The sequence below is a fragment of the Lynx rufus genome, unplaced genomic scaffold (genome assembly GCF_022079265.1).
Source record: "Lynx rufus isolate CCGP_SWC_20201006 ecotype Redwood Valley unplaced genomic scaffold, mLynRuf1.p SCAF_8, whole genome shotgun sequence".
NCBI lineage: Eukaryota > Metazoa > Chordata > Mammalia > Carnivora > Felidae > Lynx > Lynx rufus.
This window is the reverse complement of record NW_025814896.1, coordinates 52398920-52411751: the sequence shown is the minus strand read 5'-3', so window position 1 is coordinate 52411751 and position 12832 is coordinate 52398920. Positions and strand designations below refer to the sequence as shown.

Here is a 12832-nt window from a genome sequence, read left to right as displayed (position 1 = left end):
GGGTTATAATGCAGTAGAGAAGATAAATGTTTATAAGTAATAGTAATAATGATAATAAGACAAAAGGTTGTCTTTTTAGATAACCTTTTGAGGTTATCTAAAGGAAGAGGAAGGTCTTCTTAAGGATGGAGAAACTGAGAGCTGAATATTATGTAGTTTATAGGTCTAGGTCCTTGATCATATTACATCTTATGGGAATGACAAAAGACTTCAAAACCGTAATTCTGTAGACCATATTAGCATGAATAGCAACTGTAGAATGTTTGATTCTACTGCTCTCCTACTATACTAGATCTCTCTTTGAGCTATTTACACACAGTAAAAATACCTCTGAAAATAAATATGGAAATGTATAAATGCTTGTTATCCACATCATTTGACTAAACTGGGACAGTAGATACTCTGACAGAAATGTAATACCTTTCATTGGAATACCATTCTGTGGTATACAAAATAGTCTCACATAATACTACAGAAATAGTGTGAATCTTAAACATTTAATCTTTTCTTTCTTTGAAGATTCTCACTTTTTAGTTTATGAGGATGTAGCACATAATCCTGTATGGTGAGAAAATAGAGATAGAGGCATGGGCTAAAAGACATTATTTAGGAGAGCTCTTCATTGTGTGCACAGGGCAACTGAGAGACTTGAACTTTGCTGAGGGCGAGTATCTCATCTGTTCTTCTGGAGTTCGGCCAGATTTGACTGACAATGTTCCTCCAGGCCAAAAACCACTGATCCTTAAATTTTAAAACAGGTGGTAAAGGGTAAAGTTCTACCAGAAAATCTCAATTTAGTGCATCAGTTGCAAAACTGTAATAAAACATACATACATGTGTGTTTATGTTTGAGTTTATGTTCAAATACCGATTGCATTATGAGTGGCCCATTACAAAGCCACTAGAAAAGTTATTCTGAAGAAGGATTTGAGTAACTGTGGCTTTTTTTTTTTTATCATGGGACTTGTATCTTAACTCTGACTTTGTACCTATATTCTTCATGTCTTTATGTTCTCCTTTGCCTTCCATGAATTTTCCTTTATTGAGGTATACTTGGCATGCAGTAAGCCATTCATATTTGAATTTTACACTGTAAGTTTTGACTCATGACATCATCACCACAGTCAAGAAAATGTCATTGCCACTTGTCGCATGCCCCTTTGTCAGTCTCTTCTCCACCCACTGCACCCTGTGCCTTTCTTGGCCTGAAACCCCACAGAAATTGAAGTTTTGAATGTGTAGTACAAGATAGCTTTGTTGGTGCTCGACAGCTTCCTGGGCCACATCAAGTGTGGTTGGCCAGTGCTTTCCAAATTATAGTGAAGAGTGAAGCTTTTCTTTAAAAAAAAAAAACAATAACTTTCAGTTCATAGCTGTCTGATGCTTATATAAAGGACAGTAAAAATGGGTTACTAGAAAAATGAAATGAAAAAGAAGTCATGAATGCAAGTCTCAATTTTTTTTTCTTTAGACCAGCAGATATAAAATTTCTCTGTCAAATTTTAAGTTTATAAGTTCTTGTTCTTAATTTCTGCACTGATTTCATTGCAGATTGACAGCAAAATCTCATGATTACATAGGCTATGCTGAGTAGGCAACCCTGCTTTTCTCCCTGTGTGTTTCACTGGGTATAAAGATCTCTTGGGCATGCTTTTAAAGTTTCCCACTTGGACTGTTCTGCAACTTCTGGCAGCTACTTTCACTTAAGAAATGATAGAAAACTAACAGTTGTTGGGTACTCTCTAAATGCCAGCCAGTATATAAAACATTCTTCTATGAGGCTAGTTGTGAGCTTGTCATATATGGCCTTAATTGTGTTGAGGGACACTTCTGTACTCCCTTTGTTGAGAGGTTTTTGGATTTGTTTTGTTTTTTTATCATGAGTGTATGTTGAATTTTGTCAAATGCTTTTTCTGTATCTATTGAGATAATTGTCTGATTTTTATCCTCCATGTTGGTAATGTGGTGTATCACTTAAATTTGTAGATGTTGAACCATCCTTGCATCCCTGGAACAAATCTAACTCTGATCATGCTGTATAACCCTTGTTGAATTCAGCTTGCTAATACTTAGTTGAAGACTTTTTCATCTGTGCTTGTCAAGGATGTTGTGAGTAGCTTTCTTTGCTTATAGTGTCCTTGTTTGATTTTGGTGTCAGTGTGATGCTGGCCTCTTAAATTTTGGATGTGTTCCTTCCTCTTCTTTTTTTTTTGGAAGAGTTTGAGAAGGAAGAGTTTGGAAGAGTTTGAGAAACATTTAATTAAATGTTTGGTGGAATTCACCAGTGAAGCCATATGCCCTAGACTTTTGTTTGGTTGGAGGTTCTTGATTACTGACTCATTCTCCATACTAGTAATTGTACTCATACTAGTACAATCTTTCAGATTGTCTATTTTTTCATGATTCAGTCTTGGCAAAGCATTTGTATTTTTTCTTTCTGAGTAATCCTCAGAACAACCCTAAAGTATGGGTGTATTAGCCCCAGTGGGAGGTTGAATTAACTCACTTATATTTATGCATTTAGTTAAATGTTTCTGAATCCTTGCTATGGGCAGGCTTGTCCTAGGCTCTGGGGAGGCAACAGGAAGCAGAGCAGACAAAACCCCCTGTCCTTGAGGGACCTACCTCTTTTCTAGGGGGAGACAACATAAACAAATAAATGAAACACATTAGATGGTGATCGATAAGGTAAAGAGAAATAAACTAGAGAAAGGTGTAGGGGACAGGAGGTGGGGATTGCACCTTTAAATAGGGTGGTTAGAGAAGTCTTCACTGCCATGACATTTGGGCAGAGATCTGAAGGGGCTGAAGCAGGGAGAAGCACTCAGAGCTAATAGCAATGGTAAAGTTCCTGGAGTTTTTTGAGATGCTCACTGATATGAAAGACCTTTCTCCCACCTAGTAAATGGCTCATCTGGGTTTGAATTCAAATTTGGCCTTTTCTGTTATGCTTTCCAGTTTTTATTCACTATCCATGCTCCTGATTTAAAGATGCCTAAATCCAAATAAAGTGGAAATCCATTTGGGAGTGGGAATGTAATTTATGTGTGTTAGGGAGTTAGATGGAAAACCTACTCTCTGTGTGATCTTGCTTTTGATTATGTCTGGATATTTTCCAAGACTTTGAGTATCTTACTCCTAAGGGTACAAAATTGGTGAGTTTTGTAGTTGAGTTTCCATTTTTAAGTGGATGAAATTTCTCTAGAGGACATAGAAAGCCAGACAAAATCAGGGAAAGAATTTTCAAAGAACAGATGATTAAAGCTTCGGAAAGAAGGCATTGCTTTTGTTTAAGCACTTTGAAGTTAAGGATTGTGTAAGTCCTTCCCTACCATTAGTGACCTGGTGCTTAACAGACAGCTCTCCTCGGCATTGACTGGAGCCTTTGCTGGGACTCTCTTCTCATCTGGCTGCTCTCCCTGCCCAAGACTTCCCTTCTGCACACGCCGACAGCTCTGACCCAGACCCTTTACCTGTGGTTCCAAAAGAGGACTTCAGCTACCTCCATTTTGATCTCAGTCAATTATTTCTAATTGATTAAGTTCTTCTTGCCAGCTTATCTCAAAACTCAGGCAAAAGATCCTGTGGGCTAAGCATCCTATGATGGGAATGGAAACTACCTCCTCAAACAATACAGACTGCCCTGAGTCAGCAAGACCCCTTGTGACTGACCCCATGACGGATGGACGTGTTGACCTTTACTGCCCACCACCCTTCATCCCACATTTTCCTTATATAAACCTAGATGTATTTTCAGCACCTTGGAGATGGTTAAGACATTAGTCTGCTGTCTTCCTGGTGTTGGCCTCACTGAAGTAAATTCCTTTCTTGTTTCACTGCCATTCCTCTCTCTGCCTTTGGATTTTGTCAGTGGTGAGTGGTTGAACCTTGTCTGTTAAGGACCCCTCGCACCAGGTGCTCTTGCCCCTCTGCATCCTGATTACAGTCCTGGCTGTTGAACCTTAGATTCTTTGCCCTGTCACCTCCTCCAGCAGCCCCAGATTGGGTTGGGGAGGAGGAGGAGCGGTATGTTGTCATTCATGATTGTTAGGGTGCACTGTTCTCAACTGAGCTTGAGGGCTGAAATTGGCAGAGCAGGTATTCCTATGTCTATTTAACAGATGAGAAATGTGAAGCTTAGAGACATTAAATAATTTGTTCAAGCTAATCATCCCCCAGTTAAACCATTATAGATATTTGAACCAAAGTCATTGGTTTCCATATTCCCTGATTGCTGCTATGTGGTTTCTTTTTTTCAGCCTGATTTTGGATAAACAAGCTTTTGTGGATTGGTCATGATTTTGTTGTATGGAATTTATTATATGGCTCCTATGGAAATTGTAGAATTTTAAATAATATAGAATTGGCTTCACATTTTTGATGATTGAGTTGGGGGACTAATTGATGTCATTTTTTTTTAAGATCTTATTTTTGGGGAGCCTGGGTGGCTCAGTCGGTAAATCATCTGGCTCTTAATTTTGGCTCAGGTCATGTTTTTCACAGTCTGTGAGATCAAGCCTTGCATTGGGCTCTGCACTGACAGCCTGGAGACTGCTTGGGATTCTTTCCCTCTGTCTCTCTGCCCCTGCTGCTTCTCTTTCTCTCTCTCAGAATAAACTTAAAAAAAAAAAAACAACTTAAAAAAAGATTTTATTTTTAAATAATCTCTACACCCAGTGTGGCGCTCAAATTTACAACTCCGACATCAGGAGTCCAATGCTCTATTGACTGAGACAGCCAGGAGCTCCTGATGTCATTTGATTTTTACAGTATCTTGCTAATTTTCTTTAAATGGGAAGGTAGATTTCCCATATACCCCCCCGCCTCCACACACGTGTAGCCTCCCTTACTATCAACATCCCTCACCAAAGTGTTATATTTCAGTTGATGAACCTACATTAATACATTATTCACCCATAGTCCATACTTTACATTGGAGTTCACTCTTTGTTGTATTTTCTATGGGTTGCATAAATGTATAATGACATGTATCTATCATTCTGATATCATACAGATTATCTTTACTGCACTAAAAATCCTCTGTGCTCTACCTGTTCTTCACCCTCCCCACCACTTCCCATGTCTTACTGATTTGTTTGTTTGTTTGTTTGTTTTAAACGTTTTTAATGTTTATTTATTTTTGAAGGAGAGAGAGACAGAGCTGAGCAGGGGAGGGGCAGAGAGAGGGAGACACAGAATCTGAAGTAGGCTCCAGGCTCCTAGAGCTGTCAGCACAGAGCCTGACGCAGGCTTGAACCCGCGAACTGTGTGAGATCATGACCTGAGCGGAAGTCAGACGCTTAACTGACTGAGCCATCCAGGTGCTCTCTTACTTCTTTTTTTATTTTTATTTATTTATTTATTTTGAGAGACAGTGCAAGCAAAGGAACATGAGCAGGGGAGGGGCAGAGAGAGAAGGAGAGGAAGAATCCCAAGCAGGCTATGCACGGTCAGCACAAAGCCTAATGCGGACTCATTCCCATGAACTATGAGATCATATCACGACCTTAGCCGAAAGCAAGAGTTGGATACTTAACCAACTGAGCCTCCTAGGCACCCTTCTCTTACTTCTTATACCTACATCTGACTACGTTTTGTTGTGGTCAGGCTGCCAGGCTGAGTGCATCTGGACTGAACACTGACTTTCAGAGGGGCAACTTTAATTACAACTCTCCTTTTCTCCATCTTCCTTTAGGCACTGTTTATTTCTTTTCTTTAAAGAATGTCATGGTTTGATTCATAATGACTATTCCGGAAGTCAGTCTTGAGTCATCAGAGTTATTTAGTCTGTCATCTTGGGTGCATGTGTGTGTCAGCGTGGTGGTATTCATTTTGGATATTTGGAGAACATAAGATATAGTAATCTTGATTCCATAACTAAAATCAACTCAAAAGAGGTTGCCAACAGGACAAAAAACAGCAAGATAATGCTAATAGGCATATGTGCTGTACACGTGCATCAGGAACCAAAAGCAGCTGAGGCCAGGATTCGAAGTTTTTCTACACTTAATGGTAGATGAGACATAACATGAGCAGAGGGCTTGGGAATGGGGGAGAGACCTGGTCTTGATGTTAATGTTAGAGTTACAGCAGCAACAGGGGCTTATTATCAATCATTCGTTTTCCCTAATCATTTTAGCTCTGTTCTTTTTATAAGGTTTTAGGATTCATGTACATGAATGAGAGCTACTAGTTAACCAGGTTTTATTCATCCTGTGAGGGGGTTGTATTAGAACTTTTGATAATGAGTCAGTACCATTACCATTCAGTTTAAGGTTAAGGAACAAAGCTCCTGGTCTCAGATTACAATCTAGTAGGGATAGGCAAAATAAGCCCTTTCTTCCCTTTCCCCTCTCCCTCCTTTTCTTTCTTTTCCTTTCCTTTCTCTATTTATTTATATTGAGGTGTAATTGACATATAGCATTATATTAGTTTCAAATGTATAACGTAATGATTAAGTATTTGCATATAGTGCACAATGATCACCACAGTAAGTCTAGTTAACATCTGTCCCAGATTTATCTTGATATATGAGAGCATATGGTAAATATCCTAAAGAGACAGGGACAGAGTGATCAGTACTCACACCCTTAAGTAGGAAGAAAAGTACTCTCTAACAAGGGTTTATGACCACCCCAAACAAGGGTACTCATTTCTGTTACTGCTTCACACTTCCTGACACTGTGGTTTGATCTTGACTCATATGTCCAAGTTCCTTGAACACGGGTTAAACCTCTCAGAATACCATATGATCTCATAACTGTCAGTGCACTGAGCATATTGTCTAATCAGTGACCATTACTTGTCTCCCGTAATGAACCTAATCTCATTAAAACCAGCGAAACTGTGGCTTCTTCTTGTTCCCTGAGGCACAAGTGCCTGACATGTACTAGCAGATGGTGCTTCTTTGTTATCCCCATCCCTGGGAATGTCCTCTCCCTCCTTTTCTGCTTTGTGAGCACAGCCAGTTGAGACTCACATTAGTCCCTTACCCCCTAAAGCCATCCCTGCAGCTTCTCTGTACCCTGGCTCCTTGCAAACACTGCCTCGACTATTTCTCAGAATACTGTGATGTGTTTTGTATGTATCTCACAGTCTGGAGAGCTACTCAGGGGAAGGGGCTGTGCCTTGTTCAGCCTTCTGTGCCTTGTGCCCATACAGTTAGTTACAAGGTAGTCATTGGGTACATATTTGCTAAAATGAAAATGAAGGGAAGTTTCTGGTGTACAGGTTATTTGTTTGCCACTCACCCCTCTGTTTTAGTGGTACAAACTGGGTAATGATAAGTTAACATTTGCATTGGCACAGAAGTTATTTTTTACTGTTTTACATTCTTAACAAATGCAATTTCTCTGAATTATGATACTTCACTTTTTAAGTAAGAGGTGCTTCATATATTTTTAAACTACTGTTTAGCATTTCTGGGAACTTACAATGCAGGAGTTAAAAAATGAAAAGCTGTTTTTTCTGGGAAATGAAATCGTATCCATCTATTCTTCCTTCTTACCAAATCACTGTTGAATGCACTTATGAGCTTGTACATGTTTTGACACTCTAGGGAAGTATATCATGAATTGCCAGTTAGTCACCAATAATTTCTAATTGTGACTCAGTTTTTAACAAAGTACATTCTTTGCACTTAGGTGTGTAAACACTTGTTTCGTGTGTATCTGACCCATATACCCCATCCTATTTTGTTTTATTTTTTTTTAATTTTTTTTTCAACGTTTTTATTTATTTTTGGGACAGAGAGAGACAGAGCATGAATGGGGGAGGGGCAGAGAGAGAGGGAGACACAGAATCTGAAACAGGCTCCAGGCTCTGAGCCATCAGCCCAGAGCCCAACGCGGGGCTCGAACTCACGGACCCCGAGATCGTGACCTGGCTGAAGTCGGACGCTTAACCAACTGCGCCACCCAGGCGCCCCTCCTATTTTGTTTTATACTCTCTAAATAGAAACATTATTATTTTGAAATAGTTTTGCAGTGTTAAAGCTAACACTATAACTTGGTAGTATGATAAGATCCTGGCCACATGGATATGAAATGTCTTTGCTTTCCTGCACCCCCATTAGCCAGAAGGCTTAATGCTCTGGCTGAACTCTAAAAAGCATCTCTGCTGTCATAAGTATGATGAATGTTTGTGTTAGTTCATAAAATGTAAATGAGTTTTTAATCTATTTCTCAAGAAACATGATGATGTGGGGGTATCCTTTCTTCCTCAAGAATAAATCAAATCTTAAATTTCATGTTAGTATCTGGATTCATTATCCCATTTCACCCTTTTTGGTATGCATTCGTGGGATTTTGCAGGCATTTTTGTGCCAAAGTGTTGTATATTTATGGTTCTGATTTTTATCATTTCAGCTAACACTCACTCTGAGATGATAGAGAATTTTGTAACAAAAGCACCTTGTTTGACTTTTTTTAATTTTTATTTTATTTATTTATTTATTTATTTATTTATTTATTTATTTATTTATTTATTTTTTCAGTATATGAAATTTATTGTCAAATTTGTTTCCATACAACACCCAGTGCTCATCCCAAAAGGTGTCCTCCTCGATACCCATCACCCACCCTCTCCTCCCTCCCACCGCCCATCAACCCTCAGTTTGTTCTCAGTTTTTAAGAGTCTCTTATGCTTTGGCTCTCTCCCACTCTAACCTCTTTTTTTTTTTTCCTTCTCTCCCCCATGGGTTTCTGTTAAATTTCTCAGGATCCACATAAAAGTGAAACCATATGGTATCTGTCTTTCTCTGTATGGCTTATTTCACTTAGCATCACACTCTCCAGTTCCATCCACGTTGCTACAAAGGGCCATATTTCATTCTTTCTCATTGCCACGTAGACTTTTTTTTTTTTTTTTAAGCCCAGTGTGGGTCTTGAACTCATGACCCTGAGATCAAGACCTGAACTGAGATCAAAAGTCAGACGCTTAACTGACTGAGCCACTCAGGTACCCCGCCTTGTTTGACTTTTTACATTTATGATTTCATCTAATCTTTGTGTAGCCAAGTTATTATCCCATTTTGTAGTTGCTAAAGCTGAATACACTGAACCAAGATGTTACATCTAGTAAGTGGTACAATTAAGACTGTAAACCAGGGACTTTTACCTGTAGTCAGGGCACCTTCCACCATTGTATGGTGTTTCCATGCATATTGAACTTATTACTAGCCTAAAGCTGTGGTTTTCAGCTATGTTAAATACATTTACATTTTTTTATTCATGTTTAATATACATACAAAAGAGTGCACAAATCTTTTTTTATTTATTTTTTTAATGTTTTACTTATTCTTGAGAGAGAGAGAGACAGAGCATGAGTGAGGGAGGGACAATGAGAGAGAGGGACACAGAACCCAAAGCAGACTCCAGGCTCTGAGCTGTCAACACAGAGCCCGATGTGGGGCTTGAACTCATGAGCCATGAGATCATGACCTGAACCTAAGTCAGATGCTCAACCAGCTGAGCCACCCAGGCACCCCAAGAGTACACAAATCTTAAGTACACAGGTTGATGAATTTTCACAAAGTGAACACATAAATTGAACTGTTTTGAATATGAATTAATATTAAAGTGAATTTAACATTGAATATGTAAGACCTCTTGATTCTAAATAAATATATTTATTTTCAAACTTCTTTAAATTTTTTTTTTTCCAACGTTTATTTATTTTTGGGACAGAGAGAGACAGAGCATGAACGGGGGAGGGGCAGAGAGAGAGGGAGACACAGAATCGGAAACAGGCTCCAGGCTCTGAGCATCAGCCCAGAGCCCGACGCGGGGCTCGAACTCACAGACCGCGAGATCGTGACCTGGCTGAAGTCGGACGCTTAACCGACTGCGCCACCCAGGCGCCCCTATTTTCAAACTTCTATTACATTTTCCCCAGTACTAATTTGATTGTTTAAGTGGACTTCTAATTTCCTAGTTTGTTCATTTGTTTGAGAAGCATTTACTGAGAGTCTTCTCTCTGGCAGGCATGTGCATAGGTGTGGGGAGATTCACCACTTGTAATAAACTTCCTTTTGGACTCTAATAAGGAATCAGGCAACAGATTGTGCGGTGTTAAACTCCATTTCAGGAGTACTGAGTGCCAGGCCTTATGGGAGCATGAGGAACTTAGGGAAAATATCACGGAGAAAGTGACATCTAAGTCCTGCCAGATGAATGAGAATCATCCAGAGATGCCATTGTAGACAGGAAGAGCAGAGGGAGGAGCAGGTAGGATACTGAGATGTAGCACGTAGGTCCCCATAACTGGCTTAGAGCATGTGAAGTGTGTAGTGTACCTGGGGAATGCAGAGTGGGAGCAGGGACATCTAGATCAGGAAGGATCTTTTGTCAGCCTGAGACTACTTTTATTGTTACTTAAGTTTCCTTGGCTACAAATAAGAAGAATTGACTCTGGCAAACATAGGCTAAAAAGGAATTTATTGGAAAGATAGTAGGGTGGCTCAGAGAACGAAAGGGCCAAACATCCAGGTCTCTGAGAGAATAAACAACTAGAGCAACTCTGAGCATCTCAGCAGAAGAACCTGTGCAATTTCTCTGTAGGATAATATCATTAGTTGACTTGTTCTACTTCCTAAGGATTATTCTCTATTCAGATTTCTAATTTTCAAAACATAGAATCTGATTAGCTTAGTTCAGGTCCAGTGCCCAAACCAGGACCAGTCACTGTGGCCAGGGTTAAGAACAAACGCTGTCTAATCAGTTGCCTGTTACGTGGTCAGGAGAGCTAGCTCTGAAACAGAGAGTGGAGGGAGGTGGGTGTGCTGCCTCAAAAGCCACGTTGCAACAGTGTGGAAAGGGGGTGGGTTGGAGACAGTGATCAGGAAGAAGTGCAAGTCCAGAGACCAGTTAGAAGGCTGTTATATTAATCCAAGTAAGAAGTGATGGCGCCAGAAGTAGGTACTGTCCACAGGGATAGAAAGAGGTGAATAGACTCAGGTATTTAAAGGCAGAAAAGAAAAGACTTTGCGTTTGGACATTGTGAAGTGTGTGGACATTTGAGGAGTTGAGGATGACTCCAGTGTTTCTGGCCTTGGCCACTGAGTGAATGGGGGGACCTTGTGTGGAGAAGAGCTACTTTCAGGTGGGGAACAGGGCTTTCATTCAGTTTTGAAGTGTTGAGTTGACATACCTAAGCAGACCATGTTTAACTTGAGAATACTTGGTGCCTTTTGGGATTCCAACTTTGCCACCAGGGCCCCCTCTCTCTGACATAGAGGCCCTTGCCAGCATTGTCCCTTTTTTGTCATGTCCTTGGGCAACTAGAGTCTTCCTACAATATTGCCATGAAAATTGACAAGCTTCATTCCCCTGCTGTGCCTCCTGTACTTTGGACAGTTTCAGGTCTGAGTGGATATTGGGGATTATACATTGCTCATACTCAAAAAGTCTCCCAGAGCTAGGAACATTCAGGACCAAGTGCTGTCCTTTAGGATCTTTCTTAGATATCATTGTGATTAGAAAAGTCTTGTTCTTTTATGACATTCTTTTCCTGACGTGATTTTATCTGAGTTTGAAAATACTTGAAAATTGAGGAGTTACTTGATTAAAGAGTTTAAATTATAGTTGGAAGTTTTTTAGGTAGTGTTTTAATTTTAGTAGTATTCAATGTCGTAGGTTAAGTCACACCCTGACAAGTAGTTCCTTAAGACACTTTAATCAGTGCTTTGCCATTAGGTAGCTTAATGGCTTCTGAAATCCTCTGGGTCAGTAATTCTCAGTGGGGCTAGAACTGTTTCCTACAGAGCAACTGGGAACTTGTGGGGTAACAAAAAATACTCCACAATGGTTTGGGGTAAGGGGCACATAGGCATTGAGTTGGCTAGGGTCAGGGATGCTGGATGCCATGGACTTTGCATCCATAGGACTTTGATGCAGGTAAAAAAGAAAAAAAAATTATAATTATTTGAGCATAGCACCTAATTCTATTTTAGATATAATCATGGCCTACTTTTACATGATTTCAGTAGACACTAAGTTTTTCAGGAATGCTATGAAATTTGTAAATTGAGTGAAAAATGAAGTTTGCTTAAGATTTTACTGTAAGTTCTACTCTCATAGGTGGTATTAATTTCTTTTTTTATCCTGTTTATAACTTCAAAGACTTTAAGATAATGATGAAAATATATTGAAAATATTAAGATAATTTTGTTTTGTTTTTGTTTTTAATGAGAGATGGTTGGAAAACTAATGTTTTCTCAAGTGAAATAAGGCAGACACCCCAGGGAAAGCATATGTCTGGGGATGAACATGATGAACTTGCTGGGTTATAGATGTGTTTCATAAATAAGAACCTAAGAAGCTTATAGAAAGGTGGAAACATTCAGTAGCACTTGCTAGACTGGGTAAATCAAATTGGGTGAAATTACCCCAGATTTTTTAAAAGGCCAGAGAGGAAAAGATGCAAAGATGCAAAGGCATTGAGTAAGTTACAAAATAGATATGTGTCCATTTAGAGTGTATTCTATGGAAAACATGTATCTGGATTTCCTTTTATCTGTGTGAGAATTATGAAGGAAAAAGGAAGCGTGGCAATGGATGAGTGAAAAAGGCTGGTTCTTTTAACCAGGCAGGGCACCCAAATGGTAGCTGGTAACGATATGGAACCATAGCTCCATCTGCTGGAGAGAAGCAGACCCTCTCTTGCACCGTATACAAATAAAGTGACCCTCTCTGTATATATGTTAGTGAGCCACCCAGTATTTATTAAATACTCCTGTCTGAGAGGCAACACCTTGCCAGGCTCTAGGGTAGCAGTAATAAAAACTTAGATATATTCCCTGCTTTCACCTCACCATGCTTAGCTGTGATAGGCT

General features: G+C 39.5%; 1 protein-coding gene across 1 annotated transcript in view; it reads left to right on the top strand.

The window, feature by feature from the left end:
• The window catches only part of LIMS1 (LIM zinc finger domain containing 1), a 157129-nt gene that overhangs the window by 42684 nt on the left and 101613 nt on the right, over positions 1-12832 (top strand). The gene's annotated exons all lie outside the window — the stretch shown is intronic.